General features: G+C 51.3%; 1 long non-coding RNA gene across 1 annotated transcript; it reads right to left on the reverse strand.

Moving 5' to 3' along the window:
- Positions 1-1,478: 1,478 nt before the first annotated feature.
- LOC103669756 lies at positions 1,479-11,484 on the reverse strand. Its single transcript, XR_005836939.1, has 4 exons — positions 8,838-11,484; positions 8,459-8,612; positions 5,947-8,141; positions 1,479-1,710 (listed from the first exon to the last, which is right to left on the reverse strand). It is a non-coding gene; the product is annotated as an uncharacterized LOC103669756 (long non-coding RNA).
- Positions 11,485-11,773: the final 289 nt, after the last annotated feature.

The following is an 11,773-nucleotide window of genomic DNA, read 5'->3' on the forward strand; positions in this document are numbered from 1 at the left end:
CTGGTCAGGCACAAAAGGACTCAGACATTGTCCCCTCCACGTTCTCTTCAGCCCATGTTCCTCTGTCTTTGACAAACGAAAAAGATAAGGGCAGGGAATATTCTTGGCAACCATCAGCCCGTGCATGTAGCACGTGGGGTATCGGGTGTAGGGATCCCAGGAAGAGAGACTTAGGTTTAAAACCGGCTCTGTCTCTGCTTATCTGTGAGACTGTGATGAATCTGGCGAAATCTGTATGACATTGGATTTAATTTTCCCCGAAGGGTTTGAGGAGGATTCAAGTCAATAATATATGCAATGTATCCAGCACACTCCAGGGTTTCAACACGTGCCATCCCAGGGATGACGGTGGGCTTCATGGCCCCTCACGCTAACATCCCCACCTGGCCACACTTCTGCCCGTGCTCAGAGAATCCCCACACTGAGATGCCATTTGCCCGTTTGCAGATCCCAGTCGTCTGCTTTCTCTTTTCTTTGTTTTCCCTGGAACCTCAGACTTGCTGGACAGGAAGGTGAATGGCCAAACAAGAGGCCCTCATCCAGAAGAGTGGCGGCACGGCCTTCAGTGGGCCTCAAGAGCTGGAGACAGAATGAGGTACGATAGGAACCAGCTCTCACTAACTCTTTGGCTTCAGCCTGGCTTTATAGGAACTGCAGTGCTGAGCCTCATGGGTGTTGACAGGAGTGCTGGTTACAAGTGCATGGGTTGGGGAGGGTTTCAGCTGCTTCCAGTGGCCATGGCCAGCCTGATGAATTGGAAGGGGAGCTGAGAGACATGCCAGGAAGGCAGAAGGAGCTCCTGTCATTTGCCAGGAAAGCACGCTGCTCCACCCCCGAGCCTCCAGCATGGACACGCATCACTGTAGGCTAGCAGGGTGGCTAGCAGCAGGCCCCACAATGCCAGGGAGCCTGTCCGCCTCGTTTACCACTCCAACCAGCTCAGAGAACGGTAGTTGAATGAACAGATGAATCCGAAGAACCAGGAGGATGCTCAGCCCTGGTTTCAGAAAGACCCTCCCAGTTCTGAAAGTTCCTCGTTGAGGGGAAGAGAAGAATGTGGATGCCTCTGAGCGCCAAGCACCCCACTGGGAGCCTTCCATACGTTCCCTCACTTGATCTCCTCCTAACAGCATTACCAGGAGTACGTCCCCCACTTTTCATTGCACCCAGAGGAGCCTCACCTGCGTCTGAGAAGCAGCTACCAAGTCGTGATGCTCTCCCTCCCATGCTGGTACTTTCCTCACCCCCCACCTCAAGACACTGGAGACCCCTATGAACAGGTCACCAATCAGGGGGATTCATTTATGCCCTAGAGAGACCTCAAAGGATCTTTGTTTGTCTTTGTTTTATTGGACCATTTTCACCTTACTTAAATCCTAGATGAGTTCTATCCAATAGAAATACAGTGCCAGCAAGATGGGCAAGTTTAAATTTTTTAGGGGCTCCATTAAAAAGACATCAAACAGGAAACAGGTAAAGCCAATTTTAATAATATATTTTATTTAATCTAACGCAGCCAAAGTATTGTCATCTCAACGTGTAACCAACACAGGACATTATTAGCGGGATCATTAACATTACTTATTTTGTACAAAGTTTTTGAGATTCAGTGTAGACTTCATATTCATAGCACATCTCCAGTGGAATGAGCCACCTTTCAGGTGCTCGAAAAGCCCGTGTGCCTAGAGGCTGCCGTGTGGACCAGAGAATCTGTAAGTAGATTAGACAAAGGATTGGTCAGCATTTAGGATCGAATGGAGAATAGCAGGGAGCCCACAGCACTGTCCCTGGGAGTCCTGGCCTCAGGGGCCCTGCTACTGGTGGCCTGGGGGAAAGCCTGGTAGGGGGCGGCCATCCACTGCAGGCTGCCTGCTATTCCCATTCCTGGGGGAGGGTCAGAAAGACCCCCCGAGATAGCAGGTTGCAGGACCGCCCCTATCCCCACTGGAGATTCTAAATCGGCCCAAGAGGTCTGTAATCCGACTGAGCTCCTTCCCTGGGAGGGCGTGGTTTTTCCCTGTGGGCCTTTCCTTCTTCGGGTCTGGGAAGCCAGACGCCCCCCTCCACACCCGGCCCCACGCACACTGGGAATCCAGCTATATGGGCTTGGGTCAAGGGGCCCAGACCAGCAGGAAGGCTGTGAACTGGGGATCTTGCGCCCAAGCTAGCAAGACAAGAATTCCTTCCTACCCTGACTTCCCCCATACCCGCCCTGCTGGAGCTTGCTGGCCATGCCCAGGAACAACGTTTGACCCGCCTTCCATCCTGGGAGCTCTCCCCGCTGCTGTTGCAGGCCTGGCTGGGCCTCTTTCTTGAGCGCCGGGAGCTAGAGGTGGAAAGCTGCCAGGCTAAGCCCGGCTTGGCCAAGGAGCCTGGAACCAGCCTGTGCCTCTGATAGAGAGAGGAAGCACGTCGGGCTATCTGCTGAACTGCCGTCCGCGTCCACCAGGCACTGGGCGGCTAACAGATCAATAACAGCAACTGGATGATGTGTCCTGCGCACTTACTATCGTCTGGGTCCTGAGCAAAGTCCTTGAAGCGCATTACTCCCCCTAACCCATTCCTTCTGCGGTGGCCTGAAGGGGCTTTTGAAACACAAAACTGATCCTGCGGCCCCTTCGCTGAAAGCACTTCAGTGAATTCCCCCCATGCTTAGGGTCTCGAGACCCAAACCCTTCCCCGGGCCCCTGGACCGGGCCCGCCGCCCCAGCCCGGCCCACTCTCCCCTCCTCCCTGCGCTCCAAGGACCATCCTTGTGGCGGCTGGGGTGGGGGGGACCTTGGCAGGGCTGGGGGTGGGGTTGCGCTCGCTCTGAGACCACAGCAGAAGTGCGCGGGCTGTCTCCATATTGACTGGCTGTCCCCACCTCCTTGCTTGTCACCCAGGGTGGAAAACACGGAGCGACCAATTATTATTCACTGTGACTTCGCACAGCAGCACCGACACACGCCCAAACACTCAGCTTTGAAGCTCCTTCCACGTTGCACAGCCTGTAACTCGCCAGAAATTCCCAGTAGGTTCTCCCAATTAGTATAGCTGCCCTCCACAGCCATCACTGCCTTGCCGGCTGACAGAAGAGCCCCCCCCAACGAATGAAAGGGACACTTGGCAACTTGCCCTCCACCCCTCTCACCTGTGTGGAAAACGCTCTCACCTTCCCCTCCGCCAGCCTCACAAGGCAGCCACGCCAACCCACAGTCTGTTATTATGCCCACTTTACAGAGAAGGAAGCCAAAGTTCAGAGAGGTCAGGCAACTCAGTCATATGGTCCAGAAGCAAGGGAGGGTGAGTCCCTGAGGGGCTGCCTCCCAGCCCTGGCTGCCTGAGAGAGAGCAGACTCAACCTTTTCTCCTGACAACTCCGCGTCCCCTTGGACAGTTCTCAACTCCCTCCTCTGTGTCCCACGTTTCGAGTGTAAGGTCCTCGCTTTCTCACCAAAGACCTCCCAGGCGACACTGGGGTCTGAGTGATTCACTGAATAGAGAGACGTTTTCCAGGGTCAGTCCCTCAGAGGCCCCCAAAACCACAGCCATGGGCTATCCACTGCTATCTTCAAGGTGTTTCCAGTTAGACTCTGCCCAGGACTTGGCCTGGTGCCCTCTATAGTCTGTAGGGTCTTTGAGCTGGGCTAGGGTCCCAGCCCTCTCTGGCCTCCCTGCCTCCAGCCTGGCCCTGTCCAGGCCAGCCAGGCCGCCTCCATGCAGAGCTGGGGCCACGTGCACGGTCGGAGGCCCAGCTGGGACTGGGAGCACAAGGTGGCAGATATGGCCCCGCGCGCCGGACTCCCAGGGTCTGGGTGATTTGGGTCTATCCTCCACCACTTACTCATTGAGCAAATTACTTTCTGGGACTCAGTTTCTTTGTCTATTAATTGAAAATAACTCTCTCTCTATTTTTTTAATTAGAGCAGTTATGAGAATTAAATGGGTTAATAAGTCCTTAGAATAATGTCAGGTACTTAGTATATGCTATTTTTTTCATCTCCCCCCTCTAAAGCCCGCGGGCGCTGCAGTACTCCCATCACTGCAGAAATTGCTCCTGATGACTGCCTCTCCAGCCCCCCTGCCAACCTTCCTCTCGGCTCCAGCTCGTGTCTCACCTCTGAAACCCCCGTAACGCAATCTCTCTGCCCAGCACCTGCTGATTCCTAACAGAGCTGTGATCACCTGTCTAGGGTTCTTATGCCAGCCCCTCCCCCCAACCTGCTGATTCTCAGATGATCCCCTCAAGAGCTTTCATGCTAGCATTCCCCAGGCCCAGGATCCTGAGACCCCAGACCCTGCTCCTGCCCCTGAGTGGAGGGAACCACCCGAGCCTGAGCTCTGCATTCATTCTCCCTCCCCTGTAGCTGTGTTCTCCAGGGCTGCTTCTGACCACCTGCGTGATGTCATCCAGGAGCTGGGAGAGAAGCTCGATTCCTGAGCCCACCCCACGGTGCTACATGTTTCACAAACTCACCAGGCCATCTGCAAGCCCATGAAGCCTGAGACCCTAACCCACAAGCCCCTGAGTGGGATGCAGCCCGCTGCACGTGGCAGCTGGGTCCAGCCTTGTTCCCCACCTTCATCTGCCCCAGACACCCATGAAACCCCACGTGAGCCGTCTGCCCAGGAGCCCGTTCCCCTGTCACCTGGGGAATGCCAGTCCTTCCTCCCGCGTGCAGCCCTCTTGCCACCCCCTCTAGGAAGACTCCCTGGCTGCACAGAGCCAAGCCTGTGCCGTCCTCTGTATATTTAACAGTTTGCTTATCATTGCATGATGTGCCCAAATTCCTCCCTGGGCCTCGAGATGTGGAGCTATCCAGGCGGGGTCCCTTTCAGATCAGAGAGGAGCATAGGAAGATGTTAAGACAGTGACCTGAACAGAGGTGGCCTTTTCTAGTAGCCATTATGCAGATTTGCATTTTCTGAGAACTTCGATCCTTCTTTCTAAATGTGAGGCAGGCGCTGTCCCTCAGGTTTTACAGAGGAGGACCCTGGAGTTTGCAAAAGCAAAATGCCGAGCCTTCACGGCTGCTAAGTGGCCGAGCCACCTGCAGGAACAGTGAGAACATCACTCAGAGCTGGAGATGGGGTCATAAGATGGCTGATTCCTCCGAGGGCGTGTTCAGTCCCCAAGGACCCACCTTTGCCTGCAGCACATCCGCGGCTCTGAGCCAGGCCTTAACCCAGGGTGACCCTGGTCAAAGCCCAGAGCCGTCATCCCAGGTGCGGGATCCGTCCACCCCTCGGAGTGACAGACTGACTTCATAGTCCCACAGAAACGCAGTCAGAAATGACCCTCGCAGCCGGCATCCGTCAGAAACCTGTGCGACTTCCCTTCTTATTACAGGGATGGAGGGGTTGGCGGGAGAAGCAGAGGGCGGAGAGGGAGGAGAAATTAACTTGATGTCAGGTTCCCATTGCTGGGCTACTAATCTCATCAGCGACAACTTACCCTTTGAGATGTACGGCTTTCCAAAAATTAGAAATATCCTTTTTCCAAAAGGCTGTTGGAGAGGAGATAATTACCCCAATACAATCTGTGCTTATTCTCATAGTTGTTTTTTTTTTTTTTAAACACAACAACATTTCTTACATGTGTTCAGTGAAGCTGAAAATGCTATTTTGATAATGGGCCCACAGAACGTTTAACAGGCCTGGATGACAATGTGAGACTTTCTTAAGGAAAGAGAAGGCAATGAAAAGCTATTATAGAAGTCATTAATGGGAGCTGGGAGCTCTGCCGGAGATTCCACTGCAATTCTCAGTTTTGCTGCTTTCTTAATAAGGCTCTTTGGAGATCAGGTCTGAAGTGTGATCTGTGCGAAATCAGGAGCTATGGGCCCTGTCGTTGCTCAGCCTGACCCTCCCCGTTACCAAGATTGAACCTCCCTCCCTCCAAGCCCTCCCCAACCACCAGTTAATGCAAATTGACTGAGCAGCTCCTCTGGGCCCATTTACTTACCACGTGCAGGCGTTAAGTTAAAAATTATCTTTGTCCCTGCACTTCCCAGCCTTGAGGAAGGCAGACAAGAAAGGAGAACCGTGTGATGGGCTCTGGGATGGGACAGCACAGACTCCGTGGGAGTAGACAGTAGGGAGCAACTCCTAGTTCTGGTCTCGAAAGATGAGTAGGACTTTCCCAGGGTGAAAAACTGAGCCTTCTCGTCTGGCTTTAGTCTCTGAGCCATGCTTGAACCTGAGGCCAGAAGTATGGGAGACATTCTGATCGGCCACGTGGTCCCATGTCCCTCCTTGGAAATGACAACGAAGTCAACCCTTGGGAAACTCACTAAGTATAGGGGAAGAGTGATCCCCCAAGGAATGTTGTGGTCCTATTACCAGAAGCAGGGGGAAGGGATGCCGAACGGGCTAAAGGAACAGCTGTTCTCTAAGGAGGTAGCCACTTCTTAGCCCCAACAGAGGTCATATCATCTTCCACGTTTCGTAGATATAGGAACCCACACCTCCAGGGACTTGCATCCAGAGGGCGATACTCTCAGGCAAGCCAGCCTCAGTAAAGCTCAGTCCTGAGCCAAAGGTCCTGATTCTCCCTGGGATCAAGGAGAACTTGTATCTTTGAGATTCATGGGCTTGGTTGTCCTTCCAGAGGGAAAGAGGTGAAAATTACCTGTCATTCTTTCTGATTTCCTACAATAATAAAACAGAGTTGAGTACCTCAAGAAACTTTCCAGCCACACTAATAATAATAGCCCAGTGGGAAAATAATATACTTTTTATATACTTTTAACTCTTGAAGCCTCAAGAAAGGAGTGATAAACCTTGCCATGAAATGTGTGAGGAGTCCGGTAAACTTACAGAGAAGTCGTGCTAGGAACCAGAATGTAATCCTTACAGAAATGAATCGTGATAAATGGGCCCAGGCTGGAAGAACTGATAAACAGCTGTTTATGCTCAGGGTTTCCAGAAACTCTCACACCCGTGACTTCACTTAATGCTCCAAAGAAGCCTGAGAAGTGGGCAAGATTTCTACTTGAGCAAACTTGTAGCCCCAAGAAATAAAGTAAATTCTGAATTAGTTATGGGGGTGGGGGTAGTGGAAACCGTAACCGAGGGGACCCATTAGTGTCTATTGTATTGAAGGGATTGTAATGAGGTAGAAACCATTGCTATCCAAGCAGCAGGAGAATTCCTTAGAGGGAGGTAACTATCTCTGTGTGCGAAAACCCTCACTAAGTTCCTGGTAGGCTTGGACAACCCCAAGGTGGGGCGGTGGCTCTGCACGAGGCAAGGGGGGAATGTGCTGACTTTTCTTACAGCACAGAGGAGGGAAGGGGGGTAACGGGAGAAGGCAGAGTGTGGGGGGAGGAGGAGGGAAGGGACAACCCGAAGGATCCCAAAGCATTTGGGCAATGGGGCTTCTCTTATCCCCTTAAATTTGTTTATGTTCCTGGGATGGAAATCCTTCCCCTTCGGTTTGACCCAAGCACATGGCTGAGTGTTTATTGTGGTTGTTTGGGTTTGTGTGTCCTTGGATTTTGTTCGGTAAGAAGAAGTGAAGAGCCTTGTCTGACGTCTAAACCAATACGGTTGGGAACGAAGACTGCAGATTTCGGAGCAGGAGGCTGTGAGTCAGAGTGATTATGAGAACTGGGGGAGGCCCCCGAGAAGGCCGTGGAAGTGGGATTTGAGGCCACTTTATCCCAGTCCCAGGAGGGCTGGCTGACATCCAGGTTGTGGAAATCAACACGGAAGAAATGGAAGAATGACTTTTTTGTTGAAGGTCCTTTCCACTGTAACATATGGTATTTTCTGATAAATCCAGGGAGCTTTTATCTTTCTCCCCTCGTATCAGGCTTCCTAGCCCGTTAACTTCCCGCAGGTAACCAGGCCCTCCAGGCTGCCTCTTCCCCCGGACGGACAGTTCTTTCTGTCTCGTCCTGTTCTGCTTTCCATACTGGTGGGCTTTCTACAGCAGCATCTGTCCCCAAACGTCCTGGAACACCTCTGACCCCCTGGTGCGTGCCCTTCTCCTGGCAGAACCGCGGAAAATCAGGAAGACGGAGGAACCACAAGCGGAGACTCAGAAGGATCTCAGGAAGGCTTCCATCTCCCAGGGTCGGGATGTGACCGCCCAGCCCCGAGCTCCACGACGGCAGGAATCCTGTGTGTCTTGTTCAATTCCGATGCCCCACGCACCTAGGAGACGGGCTGCTGAAATGCAGAGCACTCGATACATGTTTCTCCAATGACTAGAGGAATGGGCCAACTCCCCAGAGCCCTAGGAATTAAGCTCTATGACTCAGAGGCAAAGAAATTGAGGGGAGGGGGGTTTCTCCAAGTCACAGAGCCCCGGGGCCAGGAGAGGAATTCAAGGGGGTTTGCCTGCAAAGCTTGCCTCGTGTCCCATCTCCCCAGCTGCCTTTCTTCCTTTTTAAAGAGCCGTGCTTCCTGTTACCCTGGCCCCCAACTTGCTGCTGGCAGTGAGCTCACCCTCAGCCCATTTCAACACTTACAGGAGTGGCTGGCCACCGTCAGAAGGCCTTAGAGTCACATGGAGAGTGGACAGATATTCAGGTGTGGGCTCCACTCCCAGAAATGCCAGTGCCATCATCCGTCTGAGAGCAGGGAATCTGCAGGTTCACCCTGGGTCCGTGACATGACTATTCCCTTCAGAGAAGAACAATTGGGGTGGTGCGGCCAGATCCTTGTCAGATCCCCTCTGACTGCTTATGGGACCCCCCCCCCTCGGCTTCTGTGGTTCTTTTTTTCAGTGGACCACCCTTGTGCTGCACGAGCCCCCTCTTCCCACCTACACAGAAAGCTGGCGTTTCTAGGAAATGTTATCCTCCTGGGAAACCTCACACTGTCGTGGGAAGTTGTGTGAAACCCTACCTCTCTTACTTCCAGGCAGGACACCTCTGAGGCTTCACTTATGCTCCAGTGTGGTTGTGGGCTCCGGCCGAAGTCAATCTCTGCAAGACTTCGTCTGAGGACACACCCTTGCTTGGTTCCCTACCCTTTCCTGTGTGACTTCCCCTCCCTTACCAATTTCCCTGCGTAAGTCACCTACACGGGAATCCTCATCGCTGGGTCTCCTCTGGGCATCGGACCTAAGACACACTGCCTGCTTCATCAGTCCTTCCTTGCTTATGCCCTGCCCATGCCCCTTCTCAGAGCTTGGTCTTCTCAGAGCTTGGTCTTATAGGAAGTTGAATATACAAAAACTCAACCCCAAATCAACACAGCTTGAAGTTTAAAAGTGGGCTCTTCCCACACTCCCTGGGGACCACATAGAATTTTTTTTTTTTTTTTTTGAGTTGACGATCGTTGTCACAGAGGGAGACAAGCCGGAGGGTAGAAGGAGATGGGCCTCTTCCAGGAAGGCAGAAATCCTAGTTTCCACCTTTGGGGTCAGAAGAGTTGAGTCTGAACCACCCATCTCCTTCTGGGAGAACTCCCCTTCTGTCAGGCAAACCTGGGGTGAGGCTTCCCTGCAAAGACCCCTCTGGGCTTAGCTCCTGTTTCGCTCCCTGTCCCCTGTGGGAGACATGAGCATGACCCCTCATAAAGACCCAGAAGTTTATCTGTCATATTTTCTGTGCTTTCAACAAAGAATAGAGAGAAGAAAATGTATTTCTTCATAGGGAACCGCGTGACTGAGTGACACATCTCTCTGTTGTGAAATCTGAGCTACTGTCATAAAGATCTAGAAGAAACGGGAAGAAAGGGGCAAGGTGGCCTGAAGAGGAAGCACTCTCGCTATGTATTTGCATTTCTATGGAAACGGCCTTGGGCAGACATGGCCTTGGTCCTCTGTGGTCAGAGGAACATGAGGTCAGGTGCCTGGCAGCTGGTCAGAGTCTGCCCTAGCAGCAGTTTGCAAGGGATGGGTTGGCACAAGGGAACGGGCTCCGGAGGCCTCCAAACCTTCAACCAACAGGAACCAGGAACTCATGGGTTTCTCCCTCCATGTGTCCAGCTGGTCTTGTGACAGTCTCCTCCTGGGTGCACTCGCAAATAGGCCCCCCTCTTCGTCCCCTCCCTCCTTCTGAAGGGACTGTGTCAGGGCACAGGGAAGGCGGGCATCAGAGAGAGAAGATAATGGCCGACCACAGGACCAGAGGATGGAAGAGGAGGAGGCAAGTGTCTCACTGGTCCCAAGTGGACCAGGTAGGGTCGGTTCCAGGAATGCAAGGATGGTTGCCTATTATCAGCATCAGTCCTACAGATTAGTAGGTTAAAGCCAAAGGAAAAAAGAAGACCATGGGATTACTTTGAGAACTACTAAAAAAAAAAAAAAGAAAAACAAACAAAGTTAATAAGAGTCAATTCCTCATAGGAAAAAAAAAAACATCTTTTTAAAGTAAATATAGGGGGAGATGTTGAATATGATGACGTCACTAGAGTTTTACAACAAAATCACACCTAATGACAAAATCCCAGAATCATCCCCACTGACGCAATGACAAGAGAGAGGCTGTCACCACATCATTAAGCATCCTTCTGAAAGCCCTAGTCCCGAGAAAAACAAAAAACAAACAAACAACAAAAACCAGGTTTAACTATTAATAAAGAATGGGCAAAATTATCACTATTTGCAGATGAAGCTATCTATATAGAAAATCCAAGAGACTTGGCTAAGAAATTGACATTTAAGAAGAGTAGAAAGAGGTGTGGCTTAATATAAATACATTTGAATGCCGACTGTGTGCCTTTGTAACACTATGCCTCATTTTAACCCCACCGCAAACCAGCAATGTGGGTAAAACCTTCTATTCTTACGGATGCCAAAACTCAGCCCCAGAGAGGCTTAGTATCTTAGTCAAGGTCACACAGCTTCTAACAGCTGGAATGTGAACCCAGGGAGGACCCCCTCCTAACTCACATTCTTTATGTGCTAGCACAACCTGACCTTTCTTTTTCATGTAAATATTACTATGTTAACAATATCAAAATTTTTTAAAGCTACCTTTTTGTGCTCCATTTTGTGGCCCATGAACTGCACTGCAAACGAACGATCTCTGTCTCCCCAAAGATCAGCCACGGTTTCTCAGAGTTTCCATGGTCAGCGTCCATTTTTCTCAATAAGTAAAATTTTAATGCTATCAAATTGCTCACGTTCCCTAAATGTTATTATTAGTCGTGTGTAATCCATGAGCAAAGAAGTATAGCATTTGGAAGCAGAATGGTTCCAGTCAGAAATAATGCAGAAACTGACATTGATAGACACTTCCCTTGATATCCCTCAGCAATTTTCAAGACAAATGTTATTTGTAAGGTTCAGATCAAGAAGACTGAGAAAAATAGAACATTTCGCCCAACATTCCGTTGTTGGAGGTAAGATTCAAACCCAGATCTGCCTACCACCTCCTGGTCACATCTCAGTCGGCATGTTTCGCTAGACTTCAAGCTCCCACCCCTTCCTAGAGCAAAACTGGGCATTTGGCCCAGAGCAGATGGGAGATCCTTTCCACACCCAGACATAATTACCCCAAACCACACGATCAGGGCCAGCTGCCATTTGCGGAGCACGCACTGTGTGTCGGGCACTGTGCCTACACAGCCACATTTCATGCTCCCAGCAGCCTTGACGGGGAACGCTGTGACTGTTCCCATTTTACAGCTGAGAAAGCTGAGACTGACGGAGGAGAGGTGCCTTTCCCAAGGTCACACACTGGGCAGCACAGCCAAAGGTCATATCTAGACCTATCGGAAGCCAAAACCAATTTGTCTGCACACTCTGCTGGGATCCTAAGTGTGCCAGCAAATTTGCTGAAAACTGACCTCCACCCCTGTTCCCAACCCCTGCATCATACAGATTCCTAAGA

Source organism: Ursus maritimus, unplaced genomic scaffold (genome assembly GCF_017311325.1).
Source record: "Ursus maritimus isolate PB19 unplaced genomic scaffold, ASM1731132v1 scaffold_22, whole genome shotgun sequence".
Lineage (NCBI taxonomy): Eukaryota > Metazoa > Chordata > Mammalia > Carnivora > Ursidae > Ursus > Ursus maritimus.